This window comes from Pseudophryne corroboree, chromosome 2 (assembly GCF_028390025.1).
Source record: "Pseudophryne corroboree isolate aPseCor3 chromosome 2, aPseCor3.hap2, whole genome shotgun sequence".
NCBI lineage: Eukaryota > Metazoa > Chordata > Amphibia > Anura > Myobatrachidae > Pseudophryne > Pseudophryne corroboree.
This window is the reverse complement of record NC_086445.1, coordinates 1,016,877,922-1,016,892,762: the sequence shown is the minus strand read 5'-3', so window position 1 is coordinate 1,016,892,762 and position 14,841 is coordinate 1,016,877,922.

The window sequence follows — 14,841 nt, the reverse complement described above, 5'->3', positions numbered from 1 at the left end:
GTAATAACCTTAATAATAATATAGTAATAATAATAATAAACGGATGGCTTGTTCTATATAAAAGAGTGACAATTTAATAGCATAACACATGTAACAATTCTAAAAAGAAGGAATTCCTCTTGCCACAAGGTGGCGGTAAAAGCTTGGATATAGCTTATCTGGATAAAATTTGATATAATTCACATTCTCCACTGTTTAGATAGTCCATTCCTATAGGCTAGGACAGCCTCCCTTTGTGCATTCACTGTACTCAGTAGATATTTACCAAATCCCTTTGTTGGTGAGCATCAGCCTTGGAACAAGTCCTTTATGTAGCTGTAGGGGTAGGTCGGTTTGGTGAAGAGATCCAGTGATGGGAGATGAGTCCAAATTATGCCCAGGCGGACACGGCTTTTGCGGGCCGGTGTGGAGAGCAGAGTCCAGGTAAAGCAAGTAGGCTCAAATCAATCAGGAAAAGCTCAACGCGTTTCACTGGTAAATCCAGCTTCCTCAGGAGCATAAAGTCCATGGGCATAAGGTGCTCTATTTATACCCTTACTAATAAGTTAATTATTGTCACTTGTTTGGGTGATTATTGATGCATAGAAACAAGCCATCCAAAATCATACAGAGGACAGTCAGTCCAAAATACATACTCAATATCTATTTATAAATTATATTACAGTTAAAAAACGAGTGTATATAACCCATTTAAACAGATAAAGAAAATAAGATAGTTCCGATCATGTGACACATCTCGTCACGTGATCGGAAAAAAGGCAGTCCCATTGGTCATTTAAGGTCACATTATGTTAGGCATGTGACTATACATTCAGAGTCCCTTCTCCCAAAGTATATTCTCACATTCTGGGAGACCCAGGGGACCTCCGTCCTCCATCCGTGTATGTTTAGTGTATGGAAGCGTCCACGTGACGCGCGTCACCGCGTCACGTGAGTGCAACTAACAGAGCATTGCCCTTCTTAATAGGGACTCGGAAATCCACAGGGTCTCCTGGTGCGACAATCACCTCAGCTAATTTCTCGGCTTCCGAACTGTATGGTTGCCATGGGAACCCGTCCTGCGTTGTAAGTCTCCCAAAACAATATGTAACTTATACAGATACATTTCGATCAGAAATATAGATTGTATATAAATAGAGGCAATGTTAAATGGGTATTAATTACAGATTAGATGATCATCATTCTGAATAAGGCATATGTTTTTAAATAGGAGCGTACACGGGTATCATTTGTCTATACATGCCATTATATATCCTCATAGAACCAAATCCTTTGTTGTTGTTATTCTCTTAAAAGGCATTTGTGTATAAGAATATAGTCAATTGTTTTTCTAACGTTAAGGAACGTAATGATAGGAGGCAGTCCTATTGGTCTAATCTAGGTGATGTGAATGTCAAACAATCTGTATCTGATAAACCCGACATAACGAGAGACTTCTATAAATTAGAAAGTCTACTAAAAGCGGAATCCAGGAATTGGCTGGACAGTGTAAACTTACAACAATATGTAACTAAGAAAATGATCCCTAGGGGCCTCCGGCTCTTTAAACCGTCAATATTTCAAGATGACGCTAATTACCAAAAGGAATGGGATCAATTATTAGATAACTGCTCTGTAGAACTAATGAAGGTGATTATCAGATACAGAAATAACAAGGTCTCTTCGATCGAGAGAGAGATCGAGGAACTTAAAAAGACAATGGAGAAATTTAAAGATGAGGAGAGTTTTGAAAGAAAAGATAAAATTATTAATGAGAAAGTCATAAAATTCGAACAGGGTCTGATGGAAATGAAACAGAAGAAATTTAAACGCTATCTGACCGATTATGAGAATAATACGGTCCGCACGTTTAAACACAAACAAAATCATCTAGATAAAAGTATCCACCCTAAAGAAATTAGATATCAGGAACCTGTTACACATATGACACAAAAACGAGAATATCATTCCTCAGGTTACAGAGAATTTGCCCACCCCAATAGATTTCAGTCCCTAGCAGAACATAGGGATAGCGACACAGATTCCCCAGACCGATTCAATGCATATAGATCCAATAGAAACAGACAAAATTACACCAAAAGCTACGGCAAATATACCGTTAGGGATAATGAACCTTCTTAACAGAGGACTAATTTTTTAGGGGCACGCCCGAAAACCAATCCAAGGTGGGCTCTGGACACCGAACAGAGAACCACACCAAAAAGAGGCAGAGATTCAAACCTAGAGGATGTAGAGGAGGAGGACACAAGACAAAAAAATCCAAGAAGGATTTAAAGGTCGACCCCCCCATCTCCAAATCGAGTGTCTTCAATTTGTCGGACAAAATATTATCTAAGTCTGAACTTTCACTATTAGAAAAAGGCTTAAAATTCTCTCCATCTAGTGGCCCAAATATTTTTGAACTATACGTTGAACTAAATAGGTTCATCCGTACTCTTTGTAGGAAGAGATATTTTGCAAAGAAAAATCTCTCAGCTAGAAATGATGATTCCCTACCCATAGTATTGGACAGTTCAGACCACCACATGTTGGCAGTACTTGAAGAGCTATGGGACGAGAATCACGTACAGGAAGATATCCCCGTAAAAACAGAAAAGCTATATGATATACAGAGGGGAGGACCCAAATTCAAGTGTAAATCTGAATTTTTTCCTATTTTATTTAAAAGCAGCTGTATAGAATCTTTTTACAAGGTAACATTGGAGGACTTTAAACAATTGGTAGGACAGAACAATAATAGCTCCAAGTTTACTTCCAATCTTACTAGACAAGAGAGAAGAGCCATTAAAGAACTGACACAGGATACATCTATAATTATTAAGGAAGCCGATAAAGGCGGGGGTCTAGTGGTGATGAATAGGTCATACTATCTGACTGAAGCTCTCAACCAACTAGAGAATGAGGAATTTTATAGGGTCCTTGTTCAAGATCCTACTCCCAAATTCATTCAGGAACTTAAAACACTATTGGAGTCAGGGCTGAGCGAAGGGGTAATATCCAGGGACGAATCACGGTTCCTATTACCCCACTTTCCCACCACCCCCACATTTTATTTTCTCCCTAAGATTCACAAGTCCCTCACTACACCACCGGGACGCCCAATCATTTCTGGCATCAATTCACTCACTTCCAATCTTTCTTTTTATATAGATGCTTTTCTTCAACCACATGTACCATTATTAAAATCACACTTGAGAGATACTAAAGATTTTCTAAACAAAATCCAACATATCAAGTGGAAAGAGACGTATGCTTTCCTGACACTAGATGTTCAGGCACTTTACACTAATATACCCCATAACACGGGTATCAAAGTTATTACAGTTTTGCTACGGAAAACGCACGTTCTTGAGGAAAAGCATCAATCTTTCCTTGTACAATGTATTCACTTTATACTTACACACAATTATTTTATTTTTAATCACAAATATTATTTGCAACTCACAGGTACCGCCATGGGAACCAGGTTCGCCCCCAGTTATGCGAACCTCTACATGGGGGACTTTGATGACGCCCGTGTGTGGGACGCGGCCTGGGAGGCGAACCTGGTTTTCTATGGGCGGTACATAGATGATCTATTTATTATTTGGGATGGGGATCTTCCTTCAGCCACTTCCTTTGTTGCACATCTTCAATCTAATATGCTCCTTCACCTATGATAGGAGCCGTGTGAACTTCCTGGATGTTACCCTTGAGATAAGAGAAAACATCATCCTTACATCCAATTTTATTAAATCAGTTAATACTAACTCATACTTACACTATAGAAGTGCCCATTACGCCCCATGGAAGAACAACATTCCTAAAGGGCAATTAATGCGTCTTAGACGCAATTGTTCAAATATAGACATCTTTAAAACACAGGCGAACCAACTTATAAATTCCTTCAAAAGTAGGGAATACCCACAACACATTCTAGATAAGGCTCTCAGGGAGGTCTTAAATATGGATAGGCAAGACCTACTCCTCCCTTCTAAAAATAAAACAGCTAACCAGGACACACAGGAAAGAGAACTGGCGTTTATCTGTAAATACAACAGATGCGCCAATGAAATTAAAACTATTATCAGTCGGAACTACAGGATACTAAAACAAGATAATGTTCTGGGCAATATACTACCTAACAAACCACAGATTGTATACAAGAAGAATAGAGCCCTTAAAACCATTTTGGCACCCAGCCATTTTAGATCTGCCCTAACAAAGGGACAAGGAGGAGGTTCAGATTGGTTAACCACCAAACCCGTAGGCTTCCACAGATGTGGTAAGAGCAGATGCACTATGTGTCACCATATGGATCGCAAGACTACATCTGTATCTATACCCGGCTTTCCGGAGAAATATATCCTTAAAACCTTCATGAACTGTGATTCAAGATTTGTGATATATGTACTAACATGCGGGTGTGGCCTAAATTACGTGGGCAGGACCACGAGAGCGATACATACACGTTTTATGGAACATCGCCGTAACATAATACGCAAGTTGGGGACACATAGTGTTTCACGACACTACCTAATGAAACATGAAGGTAATCCCGCCTGTCTTTCCATTGTTTGTTTGGAACATATCATACCAACAGACAGAGGGGGGGACAGGTTCAATCAATTATGCCGTAGAGAAGTCTTCTGGATGCTCAAATACAATTCATTACACCCAGAGGGACTAAACGAGGCAATAGAACTTAACTCTGTTATTTAGGGTCATGTGGACCTTTCTCTGTTCCTTTAGAATTATGTCTTATATAATCAGTTTTAAAACTAACATCTATGATATGCTCTTCATGACTGATATTGGCTGTTAGGATAGTACTAATGATATCAATGACATTATTAAAATCGGGACCAAGATATGATTAATTTCAATATCTGTTTTTGCATAAAGAGATATATATACCTTTTTTCTTGTTACTAGACTGACCAACCTACAAATTTGAGCACCTTCATTGGTGTAAGTTGTATAGATACCCTCATCTTTGGCTGAAATATAATTTATCAGACATCTGTTAATATTGATTACATTTCAGTTATCAGAATGATGATCAATTATAATGATATGTGGACCACAAAAGAAACAATTGACTATATTCTTATACACAAATGCCTTTTAAGAGAATAACAACAACAAAGGATTTGGTTCTATGAGGATATATAATGGCATGTATAGACAAATGATACCTGTGTACGCTCCTATTTAAAAACATATGCCTTATTCAGAATGATGATCATCTAATCTGTAATTAATACCCATTTAACATTGCCTCTATTTATATACAATCTATATTTCTGATCGAAATGTATCTGTATAAGTTACATATTGTTTTGGGAGACTTACAACGCAGGACGGGTTCCCATGGCAACCATACAGTACGGAAGCCGAGAAATTAGCTGAGGTGATTGTCGCACCAGGAGACCCTGTGGATTTCCGGGTCCCTATTAAGAAGGGCAATGCTCTGTTAGTTGCACTCACGTGACGCGGTGACGCGCATCACGTGGACGCTTCCATACACTAAACATACACGGATGGAGGACGGAAGTCCCCTGGGTCTCCCAGAATGTGAGAATATACTTTGGGAGAAGGGACTCTGAATGTATAGTCACATGCCTAACATAATGTGACCTTAAATGACCAATGGGACTGCCTTTTTTCCGATCACGTGACGAGATGTGTCACATGATCGGAACTATCTTATTTTCTTTATCTGTTTAAATGGGTTATATACACTCGTTTTTTAACTGTAATATAATTTATAAATAGATATTGAGTATGTATTTTGGACTGACTGTCCTCTGTATGATTTTGGATGGCTTGTTTCTATGCATCAATAATCACCCAAACAGGTGACAATAATTAACTTATTAGTAAGGGTATAAATAGAGCACCTTATGCCCATGGACTTTATGCTCCTGAGGAAGCTGGATTTACCAGTGAAACGCGTTGAGCTTTTCCTGATTGATTTGAGCCTACTTGCTTTACCTGGACTCTGCTCTCCACACCGGCCCGCAAAAGCCGTGTCCGCCTGGGCATAATTTGGACTCATCTCCCATCACTGGATCTCTTCACCAAACCGACCTACCCCTACAGCTACATAAAGGACTTGTTCCAAGGCTGATGCTCACCAACAAAGGGATTTGGTAAATATCTACTGAGTACAGTGAATGCACAAAGGGAGGCTGTCCTAGCCTATAGGAATGGACTATCTAAACAGTGGAGAATGTGAATTATATCAAATTTTATCCAGATAAGCTATATCCAAGCTTTTACCGCCACCTTGTGGCAAGAGGAATTCCTTCTTTTTAGAATTGTTACATGTGTTATGCTATTAAATTGTCACTCTTTTATATAGAACAAGCCATCCGTTTATTATTATTATTACTATATTATTATTAAGGTTATTACTATTATATTTAAAAACTATTGATAGTATATTAATTCAAATTCACTCAGCCAGCGCTGGTACACATTTTTCTTTTCTACTGTTTAGTTTTGAGGGATTGACCTTCCTCTTACCTGCTGCTGTTGGCCGCGCACTTGCATATTTTCTATTGTACTTCCAAGTTTTCTGGTCAGCAAGTGCTGCAAACCATGAGCTGTTTTTCTAACGTTAAGGAACGTAATGATAGGAGGCAGTCCTATTGGTCTAATCTAGGTGATGTGAATGTCAAACAATCTGTATCTGATAAACCCGACATAACGAGAGACTTCTATAAATTAGAAAGTCTACTAAAAGCGGAATCCAGGAATTGGCTGGACAGTGTAAACTTACAACAATATGTAACTAAGAAAATGATCCCTAGGGGCCTCCGGCTCTTTAAACCGTCAATATTTCAAGATGATGCTAATTACCAAAAGGAATGGGATCAATTATTAGATAACTGCTCTGTAGAACTAATGAAGGTGATTATCAGATACAGAAATAACAAGGTCTCTTCGATCGAGAGAGAGATCGAGGAACTTAAAAAGACAATGGAGAAATTTAAAGATGAGGAGAGTTTTGAAAGAAAAGATAAAATTATTAATGAGAAAGTCATAAAATTCGAACAGGGTCTGATGGAAATGAAACAGAAGAAATTTAAACGCGATCTGACCGATTATGAGAATAATACGGTCCGCACGTTTAACACAAACAAAATCATCTAGATAAAAGTATCCACCCTAAAGAAATTAGATATCAGGAACCTGTTACACATATGACACAAAAACGAGAATATCATTCCTCAGGTTACAGAGAATTTGCCCACCCCAATAGATTTCAGTCCCTAGCTGAACATAGGGATAGCGACACAGATTCCCCAGACCGATTCAATGCATATAGATCCAATAGAAACAGACAAAATTACACCAAAAGCTACGGCAAATATACCGTTAGGGATAATGAACCTTCTGAACAGAGGACTAATTTTTTAGGGGCACGCCCGAAAACCAATCCAAGGTGGGCTCTGGACACCGAACAGAGAACCACACCAAAAAGAGGCAGAGATTCAAACCTAGAGGATGTAGAGGAGGAGGACACAAGACAAAAAAATCCAAGAAGGATTTAAAGGTCGACCCCCCCATCTCCAAATCGAGTGTCTTCAATTTGTCGGACAAAATATTATCTAAGTCTGAACTTTCACTATTAGAAAAAGGCTTAAAATTCTCTCCATCTAGTGGCCCAAATATTTTTGAACTATACGTTGAACTAAATAGGTTCATCCGTACTCTTTGTAGGAAGAGATATTTCGCAAAGAAAAATCTCTCAGCTAGAAATGATGATTCCCTACCCATAGTATTGGACAGTTCAGACCACCACATGTTGGCAGTACTTGAAGAGCTATGGGACGAGAATCACGTACAGGAAGATATCCCCGTAAAAACAGAAAAGCTATATGATATACAGAGGGGAGGACCCAAATTCAAGTGTAAATCTGAATTTTTTCCTATCTTATTTAAAAGCAGCTGTATAGAATCTTTTTACAAGGTAACATTGGAGGACTTTAAACAATTGGTAGGACAGAACAATAATAGCTCCAAGTTTACTTCCAATCTTACTAGACAAGAGAGAAGAGCCATTAAAGAACTGACACAGGATACATCTATAATTATTAAGGAAGCCGATAAAGGCGGGGGTCTAGTGGTGATGAATAGGTCATACTATCTAAAAACACAAATATAAGGAAATAACTTAGTGCGCAAAGTGATAGCTGCTGGACGTTTCTCCCTTCACCGAAGGTTCCCAATCCCTTCACCAGAAGTACAACAATGATAAAAAATAGGAAGGGGGACTTATCCTGCGCTTCTTGGGAGAATCACCATTCAAAATGACTCAGGCGTTGTTTGTAATCTCCCACATATGGAAAAACAAAATAATCAAATAATGTGAAGTACAATTTTAATAAAATAAAACCTTGCTTTAACATAGGTTAAAAGGTATGACAAATGTATAGCATAAAACCATAATTTAACATTGGTTAAAAGGTATAACAAATGTATGGCAGCATGCATGTGACAATGGTAGCATATACAAATGAAAGCAGCATGTAATTGGGACTGCAGTGGGGGGTAATGAAAAATTACCAGATGTCGGGAACCTTGTGCCACGCTGAACTGGATCGGTGAAGATGCCACTGCTCCCCCTCTGTAAGTCCTTTGTCCACCAGCGTGGCACAAGGGGTTCCCGGGTCCCCTGAGATTCAAAACTCCCGCAAGCTGGTATTGAACTGTTTATACAGTTCCCGACATCTGGTAATTTTTCATTACCCCCCACTGCAGTCCCAATTACATGCTGCTTTCATTTGTATATGCTACCATTGTCACATGCATGCTGCTATACATTTGTTATACCTTTTAACCAATGTTAAATTATGGTTTTATGCTATACATTTGTCATACCTTTTAACCTATGTTAAAGCAAGGTTTTATTTTATTAAAATTGTACTTCACATTATTTGATTATTTTGTTTTTCCATATGTGGGAGATTACAAACAACGCCTGAGTCATTTTGAATGGTGATTCTCCCAAGAAGCGCAGGATAAGTCCCCCTTCCTATTTTTTATCAAGGTCATACTATCTGACTGAAGCTCTCAACCAACTAGAGAATGAGGAATTTTATAGGGTCCTTGTTCAAGATCCTACTCCCAAATTCATTCAGGAACTTAAAACACTATTGGAGTCAGGGCTGAGCGAAGGGGTAATATCCAGGGACGAATCACGGTTCCTATTACCCCACTTTCCCACCACCCCCACATTTTATTTTCTCCCTAAGATTCACAAGTCCCTCACTACACCACCGGGACGCCCAATCATTTCTGGCATCAATTCACTCACTTCCAATCTTTCTTTTTATATAGATGCTTTTCTTCAACCACATGTACCATTATTAAAATCACACTTGAGAGATACTAAAGATTTTCTAAACAAAATCCAACATATCAAGTGGAAAGAGACGTATGCTTTCCTGACACTAGATGTTCAGGCACTTTACACTAATATACCCCATAACACGGGTATCAAAGTTATTACAGATTTGCTACGGAAAATGCACGTTCTTGAGGAAAAGCATCAATCTTTCCTTGTACAATGTATTCACTTTATACTTACTCACAATTATTTTATTTTTAATCACAAATATTATTTGCAACTCACAGGTACCGCCATGGGAACCAGGTTCGCCCCCAGTTATGCGAACCTCTACATGGGGGACTTTGATGACGCCCGTGTGTGGGACGCGGCCTGGGAGGCGAACCTGGTTTTCTATGGGCGGTACATAGATGATCTATTTATTATTTGGGATGGGGATCTTCCTTCAGCCACTTCCTTTGTTGCACATCTTCAATCTAATATGCACAATCTTAATTTCACCTTCACCTATGATAGGAGCCGTGTGAACTTCCTGGATGTTACCCTTGAGATAAGAGAAAACATCATCCTTACATCCAATTTTATTAAATCAGTTAATACTAACTCATACTTACACTATAGAAGTGCCCATTACGCCCCATGGAAGAACAACATTCCTAAAGGGCAATTAATGCGTCTTAGACGCAATTGTTCAAATATAGACATCTTTAAAACACAGGCGAACCAACTTATAAATTCCTTCAAAAGTAGGGAATACCCACAACACATTCTAGATAAGGCTCTCAGGGAGGTCTTAAATATGGATAGGCAAGACCTACTCCTCCCTTCTAAAAATAAAACAGCTAACCAGGACACACAGGAAAGAGAACTGGCGTTTATCTGTAAATACAACAGATGCGCCAATGAAATTAAAACTATTATCAGTCGGAACTACAGGATACTAAAACAAGATAATGTTCTGGGCAATATACTACCTAACAAACCACAGATTGTATACAAGAAGAATAGAGCCCTTAAAACCATTTTGGCACCCAGCCATTTTAGATCTGCCCTAACAAAGGGACAAGGAGGAGGTTCAGATTGGTTAACCACCAAACCCGTAGGCTTCCACAGATGTGGTAAGAGCAGATGCACTATGTGTCACCATATGGATCGCAAGACTACATCTGTATCTATACCCGGCTTTCCGGAGAAATATATCCTTAAATCCTTCATGAACTGTGATTCAAGATTTGTGATATATGTACTAACATGCGGGTGTGGCCTAAATTACGTGGGCAGGACCACGAGAGCGATACATACACGTTTTATGGAACATCGCCGTAACATAATACGCAAGTTGGGGACACATAGTGTTTCACGACACTACCTAATGAAACATGAAGGTAATCCCGCCTGTCTTTCCATTGTTTGTTTGGAACATATCATACCAACAGACAGAGGGGGGGACAGGTTCAATCAATTATGCCGTAGAGAAGTCTTCTGGATGCTCAAATACAATTCATTACACCCAGAGGGACTAAACGAGGCAATAGAACTTAACTCTGTTATTTAGGGTCATGTGGACCTTTCTCTGTCTCCTTTAGAATTATGTCTTATATAATCAGTTTTAAAACTAACATCTATGATATGCTCTTCATGACTGATATTGGCTGTTAGGATAGTACTAATGATATCAATGACATTATTAAAATCGGGACCAAGATATGATTAATTTCAATATCTGTTTTTGCATAAAGAGATATATATACCTTTTTTCTTGTTACTAGACTGACCAACCTACAAATTTGAGCACCTTCATTGGTGTAAGTTGTAGAGATACCCTCATCTTTGGCTGAAATATAATTTATCAGACATCTGTTAATATTGATTACATTTCAGTTATCAGAATGATGATCAATTATAATGATATGTGGACCACAAAAGAAACAATTGACTATATTCTTATACACAAATGCCTTTTAAGAGAATAACAACAACAAAGGATTTGGTTCTATGAGGATATATAATGGCATGTATAGACAAATGATACCTGTGTACGCTCCTATTTAAAAACATATGCCTTATTCAGAATGATGATCATCTAATCTGTAATTAATACCCATTTAACATTGCCTCTATTTATATACAATCTATATTTCTGATCGAAATGTATCTGTATAAGTTACATATTGTTTTGGGAGACTTACAACGCAGGACGGGTTCCCATGGCAACCATACAGTACGGAAGCCGAGAAATTAGCTGAGGTGATTGTCGCACCAGGAGACCCTGTGGATTTCCGAGTCCCTATTAAGAAGGGCAATGCTCTGTTAGTTGCACTCACGTGACGCGGTGACGCGCGTCACGTGGACGCTTCCATACACTAAACATACACGGATGGAGGACGGAAGTCCCCTGGGTCTCCCAGAATGTGAGAATATACTTTGGGAGAAGGGACTCTGAATGTATAGTCACATGCCTAACATAATGTGACCTTAAATGAACAATGGGACTGCCTTTTTTCCGATCACGTGACGAGATGTGTCACATGATCGGAACTATCTTATTTTCTTTATCTGTTTAAATGGGTTATATACACTCGTTTTTTAACTGTAATATAATTTATAAATAGATATTGAGTATGTATTTTGGACTGACTGTCCTCTGTATGATTTTGGATGGCTTGTTTCTATGCATCAATAATCACCCAAACAGGTGACAATAATTAACTTATTAGTAAGGGTATAAATAGAGCACCTTATGCCCATGGACTTTATGCTCCTGAGGAAGCTGGATTTACCAGTGAAACGCGTTGAGCTTTTCCTGATTGAATTGAGCCTACTTGCTTTACCTGGACTCTGCTCTCCACACCGGCCCGCAAAAGCCGTGTCCGCCTGGGCATAATTTGGACTCATCTCCCATCACTGGATCTCTTCACCAAACCGACCTACCCCTACAGCTACATAAAGGACTTGTTCCAAGGCTGATGCTCACCAACAAAGGGATTTGGTAAATATCTACTGAGTACAGTGAATGCACAAAGGGAGGCTGTCCTAGCCTATAGGAATGGACTATCTAAACAGTGGAGAATGTGAATTATATCAAATTTTATCCAGATAAGCTATATCCAAGCTTTTACCGCCACCTTGTGGCAAGAGGAATTCCTTCTTTTTAGAATTGTTACATGTGTTATGCTATTAAATTGTCACTCTTTTATATAGAACAAGCCATCCGTTTATTATTATTATTACTATATTATTATTAAGGTTATTACTATTATATTTAAAAACTATTGATAGTATATTAATTCAAATTCACTCAGCCAGCGCTGGTACACATTTTTCTTTTCTACTGTTTAGTTTTGAGGGATTGACCTTCCTCTTACCTGCTGCTGTTGGCCGCGCACTTGCATATTTTCTTTCATAGTTCACATTTTCCAGACCACCTTGCTGGTGCACAGGTGTAGTCATTACTAATTAAGATGTGCTGCATTCATTCCTAACTGACAATTCTACAGATCTCCAGGAGCCCTGGAAAACATGAACTGTTGATAGATCTTGAGGACTAGTTTGGCCAGCCCTGATGTATGGTGATAGCTGTTAGTCCCCGCAGATAGGGAGACCGCACTGAGCTGCAGCAAAGTCTATACACATATTATATGATGTTTATGTATTTTAAATGTGCTGTCTTACGTTGTATTTATGTATGTTTTTTCTTTAGGTTCTATTGCTTTATAGGAGCCTGTAATTGAGTTTTTTATGTTGTCATGACGATCTCCCCGTCCCGCGGCGCACCGTGACGTCATAGCCCGGCGACACGGAAGCGTGCGGCATGTGCAGGCGGGCGGCAGCGCCGTGAGGACAGGTGAGTACAATCTCTGCACTGATGTCTTTTTCTGTGTTGTATTTAAACTCTGTATGTGTGGTTTTTCATTGTTGTCTAGCCCTGAGGACGGGGAGTTTCCCCGAAACATGTAGGCAAATAAAGGGACATTTTCTTTGCATTTACCAGCCTGCTTGAGTGCCACCAATCTCTTCACTCTATTTCTGTCAATTGTTGACCTGGAGGGCACCGCAGCAAAGGAACTTTATCTATATCTTTTGGAGTGCCGGTATTACCTTTGAAATATTTTTGGTCTGACTCCTGCTGAGTGGTCTTTCCTATCATGGCACCCGGTGATGAATAATTTATCCAGGACTTAGATATCTGCAGTGGCTGTACTCACTGGCAGCCTTTTAGAGTCACGTCACCGTTTATAGTGGATTGTGTTGATAACTCCTATCTGACGTCAGTAGCTTTCCAAACCATCTATTTGTCAGCTTCATTATGGAGCATAATCCTGACATGGATGCTACACTTGAATCAGTGCATTAGGATGCACGTGAACGTTTGAGTTTCTCGGACGCAGATGCTAATGCCATTCTGGTGGACAGGAGGCTGATGGATGAAACGGTTTCCAATACAAATGAGGAGCTGTATCGACAATGGATAAAATTAAAACAAAGGGAATGTGATTACATGTATCACGGTATTACGTTATCCGATTATTACCGGAGTAATTTAATTCCCCGTGGCTTCAGGATTGCCAACTCGCCGACGATAGGTCGCTATAATGCACAATTCTGTCGTCGGTGGGTGGCAATTTTGAATAAATGCTCGATGGACCTTATCCTGTTGGTGGTGGAGGAGTCCACCCGGGAATTAAATTTGGTCAAAGAGCAGATTCAATCTTTTGAGCAACAGCACAAAGCTAATATATGTGCGGACACACAGGCTGACTGGATGAATAAACTGAACACCCAGATTGAAAAATACCGACAAGACCTTATACGGTTTAAAAAGGATAAGCTTGCTAAAGTCCAAAGAGACTATGCACAAAGGCAGGTTTACCCTTGGTTGGGTAGTTCAAGACCTAATCAGCTGCAAAATTCATCTAGACGCCGACAGCAAAACTGGCGACGCAGGGATCAACCTGGTATGTCGTCTTCCGCCAGTGACTCTGATATGATCTCAGCACCATCAACATCGACCGAGAGAGCGGTCCCTTTAGGACAGGCTCAAGCGGGGGCTCAAGGACGTCCCAACCGCAATCCTACAAGCGGCCGCGGCAGAGGACGAGGAGGTCCAAACAAAATCAAAGGATCATACGAGCTAAGACCGCCACGTCATTAAAAGAGCTTGTCTTTAATCTTTCATCAACTCCTCTCACTGATCAAGAATATGGTCTTTTGGCCAAGGGACTTTCTTTTGTCCCCACTACGATCTCAGATCCACTGGAATGGAAAGCTGATATTTACCGTCTGAATAGGACTTTGAAGCGAAAGGAATACTTCAACTGTAGAGTAGAGATGAGCGGGTTCGGTTCCTCGGAATCCGAACCCGCCCGAACTTCAGCTTTTTTTACACGGATCCGAGCGACTCGGATCTTCCCGCCTTGCTCGGTTAACCCGAGCGCGCCCGAACGTCATCATGACGCTGTCGGATTCTCGCGAGGCTCGGATTCTATCGCGAGACTCGGATT